Here is an 18,616-nt window from a genome sequence, read left to right on the forward strand (position 1 = left end):
CCTCACATGCCTGCACTTTTCGGCTTGCTGCTGCTGCAATCCACGCGTTTTAGATCTGCATAACTCCACCTCTTTTAGCACAGTACCCTCAACCCCCGGCTGTTCCCACCCGCCTCAACACCGTTGGAAGGGAGGAGAACCAATTAAGGCGGGGGGGGGGGTGGAACGAGCAGCTGTCTACCCTTAGCAGGAGGGTTGCTGATTAATTACCTCTCCTGCTGCTGCTGCTGCTGGCTGTCCAGCAGCAGACTGAAGGTGGCTGCTGCTGTGCGCAGGTATATAAAGGCTCAGAGCCTATTATGACACGCGCAGCCAGCGTTCCATTGCCACATTCCGTCTACTGCAGGCGGGATACCTGGATGGCTGAATGTCACTGAGAAGCTCACAGAGACCGCCATAAGCAACAGTTTAAAAGAATGCCACAGACTAATCAACCAAACTTTTTGGGTTGGTTTCTCTTTTATAGTCTGCAGGCATTAAATGAAAGAAGTCAGTGTTCCAGCAGAGGGAGACAACGTTTCAGAAAAGGCATTGTAGCAAACCAAAAAAGAAATTTTAAGCGCAGCAGAGTAACCAGCTCACATACCTGTTAGCTCAGGTGAGTTTAAAAGGCTGCTGTTGATAACAAGGGCATTTGCTAAATAGATGGTGTGTGTGCAACAATATACTGAAAGGTCAATTATATTGTGCAGCTTATCTCACCACCTGTAGTTATTTAGGTGAAAGCTCCAAAATGCTTGCCTAATATGTCTGTTTATCCAAAAGGAAGTATAGAGGGAGAGCTAGATAGATAGCATTGCATTACATTACATTACATGGCAATGCAATGCACAGTTGCTGAAGTTGAACCAAAATGAGCTTGTCATCTGGCTTCTGCAACTTTTAACATGAAAAATCCAATGAGGAGAAGAAAAGCAAAGCCAAAGAGTCCATCCCAAAATCCGACAAACAAGCAAAATGAACAAAAAGCATTGAATTCAATTCTTTCTGATTTTAGAAACTGCATTAAAGAAGGGGTGCACCGGTCCTGGAGATACTGCAATACCAGGTCAATGCGTGGAGTGGACAGAGCAAGCTCTTTTTCCATCTCCCTGTTCTAAAAATCCATTTAATATATGGTCCCCAAATAGGGGACGTATCAGATATTAAACTGATAAGAACAGATACTACACTTGATCTTAGCCAAAAGGCCGAGAAGCGATAACCAGAATTGGTTTCCGACTACGGTGCCACCCAAGGATTCTGAAAAGTCCATTTGTGGAGATGGCCACCTGGACTCCCGTTAAGAAGACATGCTGTCAACCTCTAGATCCCTCACATGCCTGCACTTTTCGGCTTGCTGCTGCTGCAATCCACGCGTTTTAGATCTGCATAACTCCACCTCTTTTAGCACAGTACCCTCAACCCCCGGCTGTTCCCACCCGCCTCAACACCGTTGGAAGGGAGGAGAACCAATTAAGGCGGGGGGGGGTGGAACGAGCAGCTGTCTACCCTTAGCAGGAGGGTTGCTGATTAATTACCTCTCCTGCTGCTGCTGCTGCTGGCTGTCCAGCAGCAGACTGAAGGTGGCTGCTGCTGTGCGCAGGTATATAAAGGCTCAGAGCCTATTATGACACGCGCAGCCAGCGTTCCATTGCCACATTCCGTCTACTGCAGGCGGGATACCTGGATGGCTGAATGTCACTGAGAAGCTCACAGAGACCGCCATAAGCAACAGTTTAAAAGAATGCCACAGACTAATCAACCAAACTTTTTGGGTTGGTTTCTCTTTTATAGTCTGCAGGCATTAAATGAAAGAAGTCAGTGTTCCAGCAGAGGGAGACAACGTTTCAGAAAAGGCATTGTAGCAAACCAAAAAAGAAATTTTAAGCGCAGCAGAGTAACCAGCTCACATACCTGTTAGCTCAGGTGAGTTTAAAAGGCTGCTGTTGATAACAAGGGCATTTGCTAAATAGATGGTGTGTGTGCAACAATATACTGAAAGGTCAATTATATTGTGCAGCTTATCTCACCACCTGTAGTTATTTAGGTGAAAGCTCCAAAATGCTTGCCTAATATGTCTGTTTATCCAAAAGGAAGTATAGAGGGAGAGCTAGATAGATAGCATTGCATTACATTACATTACATGGCAATGCAATGCACAGTTGCTGAAGTTGAACCAAAATGAGCTTGTCATCTGGCTTCTGCAACTTTTAACATGAAAAATCCAATGAGGAGAAGAAAAGCAAAGCCAAAGAGTCCATCCCAAAATCCGACAAACAAGCAAAATGAACAAAAAGCATTGAATTCAATTCTTTCTGATTTTAGAAACTGCATTAAAGAAGGGGTGCACCGGTCCTGGAGATACTGCAATACCAGGTCAATGCGTGGAGTGGACAGAGCAAGCTCTTTTTCCATCTCCCTGTTCTAAAAATCCATTTAATATATGGTCTCCAGATAGGGGACGTATCAGATATTAAACTGATAAGAACAGATACTACACTTGATCTTAGCCAAAAGGCCGAGAAGCGATAACCAGAATTGGTTTCCGACTACGGTGCCACCCAAGGATTCTGAAAAGTCCATTTGTGGAGATGGCCACCTGGACTCCCGTTAAGAAGACATGCTGTCAACCTCTAGATCCCTCACATGCCTGCACTTTTCGGCTTGCTGCTGCTGCAATCCACGCGTTTTAGATCTGCATAACTCCACCTCTTTTAGCACAGTACCCTCAACCCTCGGCTGTTCCCACCCGCCTCAACACCGTTGGAAGGGAGGAGAACCAATTAAGGCGGGGGGGGGGGTGGAACGAGCAGCTGTCTACCCTTAGCAGGAGGGTTGCTGATTAATTACCTCTCCTGCTGTTGCTGCTGCTGGCTGCAGCAGCAGACTGAAGGTGGCTGCTGCTGTGCGCAGGTATATAAAGGCTCAGAGCCTATTATGACACACGCAGCCAGCGTTCCATTGCCACATTCCGTCTACTGCAGGCGGGATACCTGGATGGCTGAATGTCACTGAGAAGCTCACAGAGACCGCCATAAGCAACAGTTTAAAAGAATGCCACAGACTAATCAACCAAACTTTTTGGGTTGGTTTCTCTTTTATAGTCTGCAGGCATTAAATGAAAGAAGTCAGTGTTCCAGCAGAGGGAGACAACGTTTCAGAAAAGGCATTGTAGCAAACCAAAAAAGAAATTTTAAGCGCAGCAGAGTAACCAGCTCACATACCTGTTAGCTCAGGTGAGTTTAAAAGGCTGCTGTTGATAACAAGGGCATTTGCTAAATAGATGGTGTGTGTGCAACAATATACTGAAAGGTCAATTATATTGTGCAGCTTATCTCACCACCTGTAGTTATTTAGGTGAAAGCTCCAAAATGCTTGCCTAATATGTCTGTTTATCCAAAAGGAAGTATAGAGGGAGAGCTAGATAGATAGCATTGCATTACATTACATTACATGGCAATGCAATGCACAGTTGCTGAAGTTGAACCAAAATGAGCTTGTCATCTGGCTTCTGCAACTTTTAACATGAAAAATCCAATGAGGAGAAGAAAAGCAAAGCCAAAGAGTCCATCCCAAAATCCGACAAACAAGCAAAATGAACAAAAAGCATTGAATTCAATTCTTTCTGATTTTAGAAACTGCATTAAAGAAGGGGTGCACCGGTCCTGGAGATACTGCAATACCAGGTCAATGCGTGGAGTGGACAGAGCAAGCTCTTTTTCCATCTCCCTGTTCTAAAAATCCATTTAATATATGGTCCCCAGATAGGGGACGTATCAGATATTAAACTGATAAGAACAGATTTTTGATTGAAGCTGCATCCAAGGCACTGAAAAATGTGACCGAAGTCACACCAAAACAGCGCACGAGGCGAGGATTCATGTGGACCCTTCCCGGAGGAGAGGGTCCCCAATAAACCATCCCCATCCCTCCGAGCCAGAAGGCCACAGCGAGGGTCAGGGATCTCCGATGCTCTCCCTAGCCGAAGCCGGAAAAGAGCCGTTTTCGTGCTCCCAGCTTCCATCTAGGCTGCCACCCTAGTGGAGCTGGAGCCTGTGTTGGTTTCTCAGCCCAAAGCTGACCGGACCTCCGACCGGGTTTATAAAAATTCCCCTTCCTAGCCCGGAGGCCAGGAATAGGGGGGGTTGCTCAGAAAGTATGATTGGCAAAGGTGCGGCGTGCTACGAAGCCAAGTCTTTCTGGGGTTCCCAGTCCCAGTAAGCTTGGACTCCCACCAGGGCGCCTACTCCTGGGGCACATTGCTCCAAAGCCCTCACACTTACCCAGCCTAGTGACTTCGATCCTGGAGGGCCATGTTTTCCATCAGATAACTCTATGAGCCACCTGGCGTACTAACAAGTGCACCAAACCAGTGTGTAATATGCATCAATTTACTAGGGCAGCCCAAGGACAAAACTGCCTTTTCAAAAGATACTACACTTGATCTTAGCCAAAAGGCCGAGAAGCGATAACCAGAATTGGTTTCCGACTACGGTGCCACCCAAGGATTCTGAAAAGTCCATTTGTGGAGATGGCCACCTGGACTCCCGTTAAGAAGACATGCTGTCAACCTCTAGATCCCTCACATGCCTGCACTTTTCGGCTTGCTGCTGCTGCAATCCACGCGTTTTAGATCTGCATAACTCCACCTCTTTTAGCACAGTACCCTCAACCCCCGGCTGTTCCCACCCGCCTCAACACCGTTGGAAGGGAGGAGAACCAATTAAGGCGGGGGGGGGGGTGGAACGAGCAGCTGTCTACCCTTAGCAGGAGGGTTGCTGATTAATTACCTCTCCTGCTGCTGCTGCTGCTGGCTGTCCAGCAGCAGACTGAAGGTGGCTGCTGCTGTGCGCAGGTATATAAAGGCTCAGAGCCTATTATGACACGCGCAGCCAGCGTTCCATTGCCACATTCCGTCTACTGCAGGCGGGATACCTGGATGGCTGAATGTCACTGAGAAGCTCACAGAGACCGCCATAAGCAACAGTTTAAAAGAATGCCACAGACTAATCAACCAAACTTTTTGGGTTGGTTTCTCTTTTATAGTCTGCAGGCATTAAATGAAAGAAGTCAGTGTTCCAGCAGAGGGAGACAACGTTTCAGAAAAGGCATTGTAGCAAACCAAAAAAGAAATTTTAAGCGCAGCAGAGTAACCAGCTCACATACCTGTTAGCTCAGGTGAGTTTAAAAGGCTGCTGTTGATAACAAGGGCATTTGCTAAATAGATGGTGTGTGTGCAACAATATACTGAAAGGTCAATTATATTGTGCAGCTTATCTCACCACCTGTAGTTATTTAGGTGAAAGCTCCAAAATGCTTGCCTAATATGTCTGTTTATCCAAAAGGAAGTATAGAGGGAGAGCAAGATAGATAGCATTGCATTACATTACATTACATGGCAATGCAATGCACAGTTGCTGAAGTTGAACCAAAATGAGCTTGTCATCTGGCTTCTGCAACTTTTAACATGAAAAATCCAATGAGGAGAAGAAAAGCAAAGCCAAAGAGTCCATCCCAAAATCCGACAAACAAGCAAAATGAACAAAAAGCATTGAATTCAATTCTTTCTGATTTTAGAAACTGCATTAAAGAAGGGGTGCACCGGTCCTGGAGATACTGCAATACCAGGTCAATGCGTGGAGTGGACAGAGCAAGCTCTTTTTCCATCTCCCTGTTCTAAAAATCCATTTAATATATGGTCCCCAGATAGGGGACGTATCAGATATTAAACTGATAAGAACAGATACTACACTTGATCTTAGCCAAAAGGCCGAGAAGCGATAACCAGAATTGGTTTCCGACTACGGTGCCACCCAAGGATTCTGAAAAGTCCATTTGTGGAGATGGCCACCTGGACTCCCGTTAAGAAGACATGCTGTCAACCTCTAGATCCCTCACATGCCTGCACTTTTCGGCTTGCTGCTGCTGCAATCCACGCGTTTAAGATCTGCATAACTCCACCTCTTTTAGCACAGTACCCTCAACCCCCGGCTGTTCCCACCCGCCTCAACACCGTTGGAAGGGAGGAGAACCAATTAAGGCGGGGGGGGGTGGAACGAGCAGCTGTCTACCCTTAGCAGGAGGGTTGCTGATTAATTACCTCTCCTGCTGCTGCTGCTGCTGGCTGTCCAGCAGCAGACTGAAGGTGGCTGCTGCTGTGCGCAGGTATATAAAGGCTCAGAGCCTATTATGACACGCGCAGCCAGCGTTCCATTGCCACATTCCGTCTACTGCAGGCGGGATACCTGGATGGCTGAATGTCACTGAGAAGCTCACAGAGACCGCCATAAGCAACAGTTTAAAAGAATGCCACAGACTAATCAACCAAACTTTTTGGGTTGGTTTCTCTTTTATAGTCTGCAGGCATTAAATGAAAGAAGTCAGTGTTCCAGCAGAGGGAGACAACGTTTCAGAAAAGGCATTGTAGCAAACCAAAAAAGAAATTTTAAGCGCAGCAGAGTAACCAGCTCACATACCTGTTAGCTCAGGTGAGTTTAAAAGGCTGCTGTTGATAACAAGGGCATTTGCTAAATAGATGGTGTGTGTGCAACAATATACTGAAAGGTCAATTATATTGTGCAGCTTATCTCACCACCTGTAGTTATTTAGGTGAAAGCTCCAAAATGCTTGCCTAATATGTCTGTTTATCCAAAAGGAAGTATAGAGGGAGAGCTAGATAGATAGCATTGCATTACATTACATTACATGGCAATGCAATGCACAGTTGCTGAAGTTGAACCAAAATGAGCTTGTCATCTGGCTTCTGCAACTTTTAACATGAAAAATCCAATGAGGAGAAGAAAAGCAAAGCCAAAGAGTCCATCCCAAAATCCGACAAACAAGCAAAATGAACAAAAAGCATTGAATTCAATTCTTTCTGATTTTAGAAACTGCATTAAAGAAGGGGTGCACCGGTCCTGGAGATACTGCAATACCAGGTCAATGCGTGGAGTGGACAGAGCAAGCTCTTTTTCCATCTCCCTGTTCTAAAAATCCATTTAATATATGGTCCCCAGATAGGGGACGTATCAGATATTAAACTGATAAGAACAGATACTACACTTGATCTTAGCCAAAAGGCCGAGAAGCGATAACCAGAATTGGTTTCCGACTACGGTGCCACCCAAGGATTCTGAAAAGTCCATTTGTGGAGATGGCCACCTGGACTCCCGTTAAGAAGACATGCTGTCAACCTCTAGATCCCTCACATGCCTGCACTTTTCGGCTTGCTGCTGCTGCAATCCACGCGTTTTAGATCTGCATAACTCCACCTCTTTTAGCACAGTACCCTCAACCCCCGGCTGTTCCCACCCGCCTCAACACCGTTGGAAGGGAGGAGAACCAATTAAGGCGGGGGGGGGGTGGAACGAGCAGCTGTCTACCCTTAGCAGGAGGGTTGCTGATTAATTACCTCTCCTGCTGCTGCTGCTGCTGGCTGTCCAGCAGCAGACTGAAGGTGGCTGCTGCTGTGCGCAGGTATATAAAGGCTCAGAGCCTATTATGACACGCGCAGCCAGCGTTCCATTGCCACATTCCGTCTACTGCAGGCGGGATACCTGGATGGCTGAATGTCACTGAGAAGCTCACAGAGACCGCCATAAGCAACAGTTTAAAAGAATGCCACAGACTAATCAACCAAACTTTTTGGGTTGGTTTCTCTTTTATAGTCTGCAGGCATTAAATGAAAGAAGTCAGTGTTCCAGCAGAGGGAGACAACGTTTCAGAAAAGGCATTGTAGCAAACCAAAAAAGAAATTTTAAGCGCAGCAGAGTAACCAGCTCACATACCTGTTAGCTCAGGTGAGTTTAAAAGGCTGCTGTTGATAACAAGGGCATTTGCTAAATAGATGGTGTGTGTGCAACAATATACTGAAAGGTCAATTATATTGTGCAGCTTATCTCACCACCTGTAGTTATTTAGGTGAAAGCTCCAAAATGCTTGCCTAATATGTCTGTTTATCCAAAAGGAAGTATAGAGGGAGAGATAGATAGATAGCATTGCATTACATTACATTACATGGCAATGCAATGCACAGTTGCTGAAGTTGAACCAAAATGAGCTTGTCATCTGGCTTCTGCAACTTTTAACATGAAAAATCCAATGAGGAGAAGAAAAGCAAAGCCAAAGAGTCCATCCCAAAATCCGACAAACAAGCAAAATGAACAAAAAGCATTGAATTCAATTCTTTCTGATTTTAGAAACTGCATTAAAGAAGGGGTGCACCGGTCCTGGAGATACTGCAATACCAGGTCAATGCGTGGAGTGGACAGAGCAAGCTCTTTTTCCATCTCCCTGTTCTAAAAATCCATTTAATATATGGTCCCCAGATAGGGGACGTATCAGATATTAAACTGATAAGAACAGATACTACACTTGATCTTAGCCAAAAGGCCGAGAAGCGATAACCAGAATTGGTTTCCGACTACGGTGCCACCCAAGGATTCTGAAAAGTCCATTTGTGGAGATGGCCACCTGGACTCCCGTTAAGAAGACATGCTGTCAACCTCTAGATCCCTCACATGCCTGCACTTTTCGGCTTGCTGCTGCTGCAATCCACGCGTTTTAGATCTGCATAACTCCACCTCTTTTAGCACAGTACCCTCAACCCCCGGCTGTTCCCACCCGCCTCAACACCGTTGGAAGGGAGGAGAACCAATTAAGGCGGGGGGGGGGTGGAACGAGCAGCTGTCTACCCTTAGCAGGAGGGTTGCTGATTAATTACCTCTCCTGCTGCTGCTGCTGCTGGCTGTCCAGCAGCAGACTGAAGGTGGCTGCTGCTGTGCGCAGGTATATAAAGGCTCAGAGCCTATTATGACACGCGCAGCCAGCGTTCCATTGCCACATTCCGTCTACTGCAGGCGGGATACCTGGATGGCTGAATGTCACTGAGAAGCTCACAGAGACCGCCATAAGCAACAGTTTAAAAGAATGCCACAGACTAATCAACCAAACTTTTTGGGTTGGTTTCTCTTTTATAGTCTGCAGGCATTAAATGAAAGAAGTCAGTGTTCCAGCAGAGGGAGACAACGTTTCAGAAAAGGCATTGTAGCAAACCAAAAAAGAAATTTTAAGCGCAGCAGAGTAACCAGCTCACATACCTGTTAGCTCAGGTGAGTTTAAAAGGCTGCTGTTGATAACAAGGGCATTTGCTAAATAGATGGTGTGTGTGCAACAATATACTGAAAGGTCAATTATATTGTGCAGCTTATCTCACCACCTGTAGTTATTTAGGTGAAAGCTCCAAAATGCTTGCCTAATATGTCTGTTTATCCAAAAGGAAGTATAGAGGGAGAGCTAGATAGATAGCATTGCATTACATTACATTACATGGCAATGCAATGCACAGTTGCTGAAGTTGAACCAAAATGAGCTTGTCATCTGGCTTCTGCAACTTTTAACATGAAAAATCCAATGAGGAGAAGAAAAGCAAAGCCAAAGAGTCCATCCCAAAATCCGACAAACAAGAAAAATGAACAAAAAGCATTGAATTCAATTCTTTCTGATTTTAGAAACTGCATTAAAGAAGGGGTGCACCGGTCCTGGAGATACTGCAATACCAGGTCAATGCGTGGAGTGGACAGAGCAAGCTCTTTTTCCATCTCCCTGTTCTAAAAATCCATTTAATATATGGTCCCCAGATAGGGGACGTATCAGATATTAAACTGATAAGAACAGATACTACACTTGATCTTAGCCAAAAGGCCGAGAAGCGATAACCATAATTGGCTTCCGACTACGGTGCCACCCAAGGATTCTGAAAAGTCCATTTGTGGAGATGGCCACCTGGACTCCCGTTAAGAAGACATGCTGTCAACCTCTAGATCCCTCACATGCCTGCACTTTTCGGCTTGCTGCTGCTGCAATCCACGCGTTTTAGATCTGCATAACTCCACCTCTTTTAGCACAGTACCCTCAACCCCCGGCTGTTCCCACCCGCCTCAACACCGTTGGAAGGGAGGAGAACCAATTAAGGCGGGGGGGGGGTGGAACGAGCAGCTGTCTACCCTTAGCAGGAGGGTTGCTGATTAATTACCTCTCCTGCTGCTGCTGCTGCTGGCTGTCCAGCAGCAGACTGAAGGTGGCTGCTGCTGTGCGCAGGTATATAAAGGCTCAGAGCCTATTATGACACGCGCAGCCAGCGTTCCATTGCCACATTCCGTCTACTGCAGGCGGGATACCTGGATGGCTGAATGTCACTGAGAAGCTCACAGAGACCGCCATAAGCAACAGTTTAAAAGAATGCCACAGACTAATCAACCAAACTTTTTGGGTTGGTTTCTCTTTTATAGTCTGCAGGCATTAAATGAAAGAAGTCAGTGTTCCAGCAGAGGGAGACAACGTTTCAGAAAAGGCATTGTAGCAAACCAAAAAAGAAATTTTAAGCGCAGCAGAGTAACCAGCTCACATACCTGTTAGCTCACGTGAGTTTAAAAGGCTGCTGTTGATAACAAGGGCATTTGCTAAATAGATGGTGTGTGTGCAACAATATACTGAAAGGTCAATTATATTGTGCAGCTTATCTCACCACCTGTAGTTATTTAGGTGAAAGCTCCAAAATGCTTGCCTAATATGTCTGTTTATCCAAAAGGAAGTATAGAGGGAGAGCTAGATAGATAGCATTGCATTACATTACATTACATGGCAATGCAATGCACAGTTGCTGAAGTTGAACCAAAATGAGCTTGTCATCTGGCTTCTGCAACTTTTAACATGAAAAATCCAATGAGGAGAAGAAAAGCAAAGCCAAAGAGTCCATCCCAAAATCCGACAAACAAGCAAAATGAACAAAAAGCATTGAATTCAATTCTTTCTGATTTTAGAAACTGCATTAAAGAAGGGGTGCACCGGTCCTGGAGATACTGCAATACCAGGTCAATGCGTGGAGTGGACAGAGCAAGCTCTTTTTCCATCTCCCTGTTCTAAAAATCCATTTAATATATGGTCCCCAGATAGGGGACGTATCAGATATTAAACTGATAAGAACAGATACTACACTTGATCTTAGCCAAAAGGCCGAGAAGCGATAACCAGAATTGGTTTCCGACTACGGTGCCACCCAAGGATTCTGAAAAGTCCATTTGTGGAGATGGCCACCTGGACTCCCGTTAAGAAGACATGCTGTCAACCTCTAGATCCCTCACATGCCTGCAGTTTTCGGCTTGCTGCTGCTGCAATCCACGCGTTTTAGATCTGCATAACTCCACCTCTTTTAGCACAGTACCCTCAACCCCCGGCTGTTCCCACCCGCCTCAACACCGTTGGAAGGGAGGAGAACCAATTAAGGCGGGGGGGGGGTGGAACGAGCAGCTGTCTACCCTTAGCAGGAGGGTTGCTGATTAATTACCTCTCCTGCTGCTGCTGCTGCTGGCTGTCCAGCAGCAGACTGAAGGTGGCTGCTGCTGTGCGCAGGTATATAAAGGCTCAGAGCCTATTATGACACGCGCAGCCAGCGTTCCATTGCCACATTCCGTCTACTGCAGGCGGGATACCTGGATGGCTGAATGTCACTGAGAAGCTCACAGAGACCGCCATAAGCAACAGTTTAAAAGAATGCCACAGACTAATCAACCAAACTTTTTGGGTTGGTTTCTCTTTTATAGTCTGCAGGCATTAAATGAAAGAAGTCAGTGTTCCAGCAGAGGGAGACAACGTTTCAGAAAAGGCATTGTAGCAAACCAAAAAAGAAATTTTAAGCGCAGCAGAGTAACCAGCTCACATACCTGTTAGCTCAGGTGAGTTTAAAAGGCTGCTGTTGATAACAAGGGCATTTGCTAAATAGATGGTGTGTGTGCAACAATATACTGAAAGGTCAATTATATTGTGCAGCTTATCTCACCACCTGTAGTTATTTAGGTGAAAGCTCCAAAATGCTTGCCTAATATGTCTGTTTATCCAAAAGGAAGTATAGAGGGAGAGCTAGATAGATAGCATTGCATTACATTACATTACATGGCAATGCAATGCACAGTTGCTGAAGTTGAACCAAAATGAGCTTGTCATCTGGCTTCTGCAACTTTTAACATGAAAAATCCAATGAGGAGAAGAAAAGCAAAGCCAAAGAGTCCATCCCAAAATCCGACAAACAAGCAAAATGAACAAAAAGCATTGAATTCAATTCTTTCTGATTTTAGAAACTGCATTAAAGAAGGGGTGCACCGGTCCTGGAGATACTGCAATACCAGGTCAATGCGTGGAGTGGACAGAGCAAGCTCTTTTTCCATCTCCCTGTTCTAAAAATCCATTTAATATATGGTCCCCAGATAGGGGACGTATCAGATATTAAACTGATAAGAACAGATACTACACTTGATCTTAGCCAAAAGGCCGAGAAGCGATAACCAGAATTGGTTTCCGACTACGGTGCCACCCAAGGATTCTGAAAAGTCCATTTGTGGAGATGGCCACCTGGACTCCCGTTAAGAAGACATGCTGTCAACCTCTAGATCCCTCACATGCCTGCACTTTTCGGCTTGCTGCTGCTGCAATCCACGCGTTTTAGATCTGCATAACTCCACCTCTTTTAGCACAGTACCCTCAACCCCCGGCTGTTCCCACCCGCCTCAACACCGTTGGAAGGGAGGAGAACCAATTAAGGCGGGGGGGGGGTGGAACGAGCAGCTGTCTACCCTTAGCAGGAGGGTTGCTGATTAATTACCTCTCCTGCTGCTGCTGCTGCTGGCTGTCCAGCAGCAGACTGAAGGTGGCTGCTGCTGTGCGCAGGTATATAAAGGCTCAGAGCCTATTATGACACGCGCAGCCAGCGTTCCATTGCCACATTCCGTCTACTGCAGGCGGGATACCTGGATGGCTGAATGTCACTGAGAAGCTCACAGAGACCGCCATAAGCAACAGTTTAAAAGAATGCCACAGACTAATCAACCAAACTTTTTGGGTTGGTTTCTCTTTTATAGTCTGCAGGCATTAAATGAAAGAAGTCAGTGTTCCAGCAGAGGGAGACAACGTTTCAGAAAAGGCATTGTAGCAAACCAAAAAAGAAATTTTAAGCGCAGCAGAGTAACCAGCTCACATACCTGTTAGCTCAGGTGAGTTTAAAAGGCTGCTGTTGATAACAAGGGCATTTGCTAAATAGATGGTGTGTGTGCAACAATATACTGAAAGGTCAATTATATTGTGCAGCTTATCTCACCACCTGTAGTTATTTAGGTGAAAGCTCCAAAATGCTTGCCTAATATGTCTGTTTATCCAAAAGGAAGTATAGAGGGAGAGCTAGATAGATAGCATTGCATTACATTAAATTACATGGCAATGCAATGCACAGTTGCTGAAGTTGAACCAAAATGAGCTTGTCATCTGGCTTCTGCAACTTTTAACATGAAAAATCCAATGAGGAGAAGAAAAGCAAAGCCAAAGAGTCCATCCCAAAATCCGACAAACAAGCAAAATGAACAAAAAGCATTGAATTCAATTCTTTCTGATTTTAGAAACTGCATTAAAGAAGGGGTGCACCGGTCCTGGAGATACTGCAATACCAGGTCAATGCGTGGAGTGGACAGAGCAAGCTCTTTTTCCATCTCCCTGTTCTAAAAATCCATTTAATTTATGGTCCCCAGATAGGGGACGTATCAGATATTAAACTGATAAGAACAGATACTACACTTGATCTTAGCCAAAATTCCGAGAAGCGATAACCAGAATTGGTTTCCGACTAAGGTGCCACCCAAGGATTCTGAAAAGTCCATTTGTGGAGATGGCCACCTGGACTCCCGTTAAGAAGACATGCTGTCAACCTCTAGATCCCTCACATGCCTGCACTTTTCGGCTTGCTGCTGCTGCAATCCACGCGTTTTAGATCTGCATAACTCCACCTCTTTTAGCACAGTACCCTCAACCCCCGGCTGTTCCCACCCGCCTCAACACCGTTGGAAGGGAGGAGAACCAATTAAGGCGGGGGGGGGGGTGGAACGAGCAGCTGTCTACCCTTAGCAGGAGGGTTGCTGAATAATTACCTCTCCTGCTGCTGCTGCTGCTGGCTGTCCAGCAGCAGACTGAAGGTGGCTGCTGCTGTGCGCAGGTATATAAAGGCTCAGAGCCTATTATGACACGCGCAGCCAGCGTTCCATTGCCACATTCCGTCTACTGCAGGCGGGATACCTGGATGGCTGAATGTCACTGAGAAGCTCACAGAGACCGCCATAAGCAACAGTTTAAAAGAATGCCACAGACTAATCAACCAAACTTTTTGGGTTGGTTTCTCTTTTATAGTCTGCAGGCATTAAATGAAAGAAGTCAGTGTTCCAGCAGAGGGAGACAACGTTTCAGAAAAGGCATTGTAGCAAACCAAAAAAGAAATTTTAAGCGCAGCAGAGTAACCAGCTCACATACCTGTTAGCTCAGGTGAGTTTAAAAGGCTGCTGTTGATAACAAGGGCATTTGCTAAATAGATGGTGTGTGTGCAACAATATACTGAAAGGTCAATTATATTGTGCAGCTTATCTCACCACCTGTAGTTATTTAGGTGAAAGCTCCAAAATGCTTGCCTAATATGTCTGTTTATCCAAAAGGAAGTATAGAGGGAGAGCTAGATAGATAGCATTGCATTACATTACATTACATGGCAATGCAATGCACAGTTGCTGAAGTTGAACCAAAATGAGCTTGTCATCTGGCTTCTGCAACTTTTAACATGAAAAATCCAATGAGGAGAACAAAAGCAAAGCCAAAGAGTCCATCCCAAAATCCGACAAACAAGCAAAATGAACAAAAAGCATTGAATTCAATTCTTTCTGATTTTAGAAACTGCATTAAAGAATGGGTGCACCGGTCCTGGAGATACTGCAATACCAGGTCAATGCGTGGAGTGGACAGAGCAAGCTCTTTTTCCATCTCCCTGTTCTAAAAATCCATTTAATATATGGTCCCCAGATAGGGGACGTATCAGATATTAAACTGATAAGAACAGATACTACACTTGATCTTAGCCAAAAGGCCGAGAAGCGATAACCAGAATTGGTTTCCGACTACGGTGCCACCCAAGGATTCTGAAAAGTCCATTTGTGGAGATGGCCACCTGGACTCCCGTTAAGAAGACATGCTGTCAACCTCTAGATCCCTCACATGCCTGCACTTTTCGGCTTGCTGCTGCTGCAATCCACGCGTTTTAGATCTGCATAACTCCACCTCTTTTAGCACAGTACCCTCAACCCCCGGCTGTTCCCACCCGCCTCAACACCGTTGGAAGGGAGGAGAACCAATTAAGGCGGGGGGGGGGTGGAACGAGCAGCTGTCTACCCTTAGCAGGAGGGTTGCTGATTAATTACCTCTCCTGCTGCTGCTGCTGCTGGCTGTCCAGCAGCAGACTGAAGGTGGCTGCTGCTGTGCGCAGGTATATAAAGGCTCAGAGCCTATTATGACACGCGCAGCCAGCGTTCCATTGCCACATTCCGTCTACTGCAGGCGGGATACCTGGATGGCTGAATGTCACTGAGAAGCTCACAGAGACCGCCATAAGCAACAGTTTAAAAGAATGCCACAGACTAATCAACCAAACTTTTTGGGTTGGTTTCTCTTTTATAGTCTGCAGGCATTAAATGAAAGAAGTCAGTGTTCCAGCAGAGGGAGACAACGTTTCAGAAAAGGCATTGTAGCAAACCAAAAAAGAAATTTTAAGCGCAGCAGAGTAACCAGCTCACATACCTGTTAGCTCAGGTGAGTTTAAAAGGCTGCTGTTGATAACAAGGGCATTTGCTAAATAGATGGTGTGTGTGCAACAATATACTGAAAGGTCAATTATATTGTGCAGCTTATCTCACCACCTGTAGTTATTTAGGTGAAAGCTCCAAAATGCTTGCCTAATATGTCTGTTTATCCAAAAGGAAGTATAGAGGGAGAGCTAGATAGATAGCATTGCATTACATTACATTACATGGCAATGCAATGCACAGTTGCTGAAGTTGAACCAAAATGAGCTTGTCATCTGGCTTCTGCAACTTTTAACATGAAAAATCCAATGAGTAGAAGAAAAGCAAAGCCAAAGAGTCCATCCCAAAATCCGACAAACAAGCAAAATGAACAAAAAGCATTGAATTCAATTCTTTCTGATTTTAGAAACTGCATTAAAGAAGGGGTGCACCGGTCCTGGAGATACTGCAATACCAGGTCAATGCGTGGAGTGGACAGAGCAAGCTCTTTTTCCATCTCCCTGTTCTAAAAATCCATTTAATATATGGTCCCCAGATAGGGGACGTATCAGATATTAAACTGATAAGAACAGATACTACACTTGATCTTAGCCAAAAGGCCGAGAAGCGATAACCAGAATTGGTTTCCGACTACGGTGCCACCCAAGGATTCTGAAAAGTCCATTTGTGGAGATGGCCACCTGGACTCCCGTTAAGAAGACATGCTGTCAACCTCTAGATCCCTCACATGCCTGCACTTTTCGGCTTGCTGCTGCTGCAATCCACGCGTTTTAGATCTGCATAACTCCACCTCTTTTAGCACAGTACCCTCAACCCCCGGCTGTTCCCACCCGCCTCAACACCGTTGGAAGGGAGGAGAACCAATTAAGGCGGGGGGGGGGGGTGGAACGAGCAGCTGTCTACCCTTAGCAGGAGGGTTGCTGATTAATTACCTCTCCTGCTGCTGCTGCTGCTGGCTGTCCAGCAGCAGACTGAAGGTGGCTGCTGCTGTGCGCAGGTATATAAAGGCTCAGAGCCTATTATGACACGCGCAGCCAGCGTTCCATTGCCACATTCCGTCTACTGCAGGCGGGATACCTGGATGGCTGAATGTCACTGAGAAGCTCACAGAGACCGCCATAAGCAACAGTTTAAAAGAATGCCACAGACTAATCAACCAAACTTTTTGGGTTGGTTTCTCTTTTATAGTCTGCAGGCATTAAATGAAAGAAGTCAGTGTTCCAGCAGAGGGAGACAACGTTTCAGAAAAGGCATTGTAGCAAACCAAAAAAGAAATTTTAAGCGCAGCAGAGTAACCAGCTCACATACCTGTTAGCTCAGGTGAGTTTAAAAGGCTGCTGTTGATAACAAGGGCATTTGCTAAATAGATGGTGTGTGTGCAACAATATACTGAAAGGTCAATTATATTGTGCAGCTTATCTCACCACCTGTAGTTATTTAGGTGAAAGCTCCAAAATGCTTGCCTAATATGTCTGTTTATCCAAAAGGAAGTATAGAGGGAGAGCTAGATAGATAGCATTGCATTACATTACATTACATGGCAATGCAATGCACAGTTGCTGAAGTTGAACCAAAATGAGCTTGTCATCTGGCTTCTGCAACTTTTAACATGAAAAATCCAATGAGGAGAAGAAAAGCAAAGCCAAAGAGTCCATCCCAAAATCCGACAAACAAGCAAAATGAACAAAAAGCATTGAATTCAATTCTTTCTGATTTTAGAAACTGCATTAAAGAAGGGGTGCACCGGTCCTGGAGATACTGCAATACCAGGTCAATGCGTGGAGTGGACAGAGCAAGCTCTTTTTCCATCTCCCTGTTCTAAAAATCCATTTAATATATGGTCCCCAGATAGGGGACGTATCAGATATTAAACTGATAAGAACAGATACTACACTTGATCTTAGCCAAAAGGCCGAGAAGCGATAACCAGAATTGGTTTCCGACTACGGTGCCACCCAAGGATTCTGAAAAGTCCATTTGTGGAGATGGCCACCTGGACTCCCGTTAAGAAGACATGCTGTCAACCTCTAGATCCCTCACATGCCTGCACTTTTCGGCTTGCTGCTGCTGCAATCCACGCGTTTTAGATCTGCATAACTCCACCTCTTTTAGCACAGTACCCTCAACCCCCGGCTGTTCCCACCCGCCTCAACACCGTTGGAAGGGAGGAGAACCAATTAAGGCGGGGGGGGGGGTGGAACGAGCAGCTGTCTACCCTTAGCAGGAGGGTTGCTGATTAATTACCTCTCCTGCTGCTGCTGCTGCTGGCTGTCCAGCAGCAGACTGAAGGTGGCTGCTGCTGTGCGCAGGTATATAAAGGCTCAGAGCCTATTATGACACGCGCAGCCAGCGTTCCATTGCCACATTCCGTCTACTGCAGGCGGGATACCTGGATGGCTGAATGTCACTGAGAAGCTCACAGAGACCGCCATAAGCAACAGTTTAAAAGAATGCCACAGACTAATCAACCAAACTTTTTGGGTTGGTTTCTCTTTTATAGTCTGCAGGCATTAAATGAAAGAAGTCAGTGTTCCAGCAGAGGGAGACAACGTTTCAGAAAAGGCATTGTAGCAAACCAAAAAAGAAATTTTAAGCGCAGCAGAGTAACCAGCTCACATACCTGTTAGCTCAGGTGAGTTTAAAAGGCTGCTGTTGATAACAAGGGCATTTGCTAAATAGATGGTGTGTGTGCAACAATATACTGAAAGGTCAATTATATTGTGCAGCTTATCTCACAACCTGTAGTTATTTAGGTGAAAGCTCCAAAATGCTTGCCTAATATGTCTGTTTATCCAAAAGGAAGTATAGAGGGAGAGCTAGATAGATAGCATTGCATTACATTACATTACATGGCAATGCAATGCACAGTTGCTGAAGTTGAACCAAAATGAGCTTGTCATCTGGCTTCTGCAACTTTTAACATGAAAAATCCAATGAGGAGAAGAAAAGCAAAGCCAAAGAGTCCATCCCAAAAT

General features: G+C 45.4%; 12 non-coding genes and 2 pseudogenes across 12 annotated transcripts; all 14 read right to left on the reverse strand.

Annotated features, from left to right (window-relative positions):
- Positions 1-1,011: 1,011 nt before the first annotated feature.
- Positions 1,012-1,202, reverse strand: LOC141210954 (U2 spliceosomal RNA). The gene has a single exon (XR_012280944.1). It is a non-coding gene; the product is annotated as a U2 spliceosomal RNA (small nuclear RNA).
- A 1,119-nt stretch (positions 1,203-2,321) lies between these two features.
- On the reverse strand, positions 2,322-2,512 carry LOC141210318 (U2 spliceosomal RNA). The gene has a single exon (XR_012280490.1). It is a non-coding gene; the product is annotated as a U2 spliceosomal RNA (small nuclear RNA).
- A 1,119-nt stretch (positions 2,513-3,631) lies between these two features.
- LOC141210545 (U2 spliceosomal RNA) lies at positions 3,632-3,812 on the reverse strand (annotated as a pseudogene).
- Positions 3,813-4,336: 524 nt separating this feature from the next.
- Positions 4,337-4,452, reverse strand: LOC141210758 (U2 spliceosomal RNA; annotated as a pseudogene).
- A 1,121-nt stretch (positions 4,453-5,573) lies between these two features.
- Positions 5,574-5,764, reverse strand: LOC141211001 (U2 spliceosomal RNA). Its single transcript, XR_012280990.1, has one exon. It is a non-coding gene; the product is annotated as a U2 spliceosomal RNA (small nuclear RNA).
- A 1,119-nt stretch (positions 5,765-6,883) lies between these two features.
- Positions 6,884-7,074, reverse strand: LOC141211002 (U2 spliceosomal RNA). Its single transcript, XR_012280991.1, has one exon. It is a non-coding gene; the product is annotated as a U2 spliceosomal RNA (small nuclear RNA).
- A 1,120-nt stretch (positions 7,075-8,194) lies between these two features.
- On the reverse strand, positions 8,195-8,385 carry LOC141211003 (U2 spliceosomal RNA). The gene has a single exon (XR_012280992.1). It is a non-coding gene; the product is annotated as a U2 spliceosomal RNA (small nuclear RNA).
- A 1,120-nt stretch (positions 8,386-9,505) lies between these two features.
- Positions 9,506-9,696, reverse strand: LOC141211004 (U2 spliceosomal RNA). Its single transcript, XR_012280993.1, has one exon. It is a non-coding gene; the product is annotated as a U2 spliceosomal RNA (small nuclear RNA).
- A 1,120-nt stretch (positions 9,697-10,816) lies between these two features.
- LOC141211005 (U2 spliceosomal RNA) lies at positions 10,817-11,007 on the reverse strand. Its single transcript, XR_012280994.1, has one exon. It is a non-coding gene; the product is annotated as a U2 spliceosomal RNA (small nuclear RNA).
- A 1,120-nt stretch (positions 11,008-12,127) lies between these two features.
- On the reverse strand, positions 12,128-12,318 carry LOC141211006 (U2 spliceosomal RNA). Its single transcript, XR_012280995.1, has one exon. It is a non-coding gene; the product is annotated as a U2 spliceosomal RNA (small nuclear RNA).
- A 1,120-nt stretch (positions 12,319-13,438) lies between these two features.
- On the reverse strand, positions 13,439-13,629 carry LOC141210500 (U2 spliceosomal RNA). Its single transcript, XR_012280667.1, has one exon. It is a non-coding gene; the product is annotated as a U2 spliceosomal RNA (small nuclear RNA).
- A 1,121-nt stretch (positions 13,630-14,750) lies between these two features.
- On the reverse strand, positions 14,751-14,941 carry LOC141209826 (U2 spliceosomal RNA). The gene has a single exon (XR_012280016.1). It is a non-coding gene; the product is annotated as a U2 spliceosomal RNA (small nuclear RNA).
- Positions 14,942-16,061: 1,120 nt separating this feature from the next.
- Positions 16,062-16,252, reverse strand: LOC141211007 (U2 spliceosomal RNA). The gene has a single exon (XR_012280996.1). It is a non-coding gene; the product is annotated as a U2 spliceosomal RNA (small nuclear RNA).
- Positions 16,253-17,374: 1,122 nt separating this feature from the next.
- LOC141211008 (U2 spliceosomal RNA) lies at positions 17,375-17,565 on the reverse strand. The gene has a single exon (XR_012280997.1). It is a non-coding gene; the product is annotated as a U2 spliceosomal RNA (small nuclear RNA).
- Positions 17,566-18,616: the final 1,051 nt, after the last annotated feature.

Source organism: Phyllobates terribilis, unplaced genomic scaffold (genome assembly GCF_046119375.1).
Source record: "Phyllobates terribilis strain yellow unplaced genomic scaffold, ASM4611937v1 Scaffold_169__1_contigs__length_4117513, whole genome shotgun sequence".
In the NCBI taxonomy this organism is placed as follows: Eukaryota; Metazoa; Chordata; class Amphibia; order Anura; family Dendrobatidae; genus Phyllobates; species Phyllobates terribilis.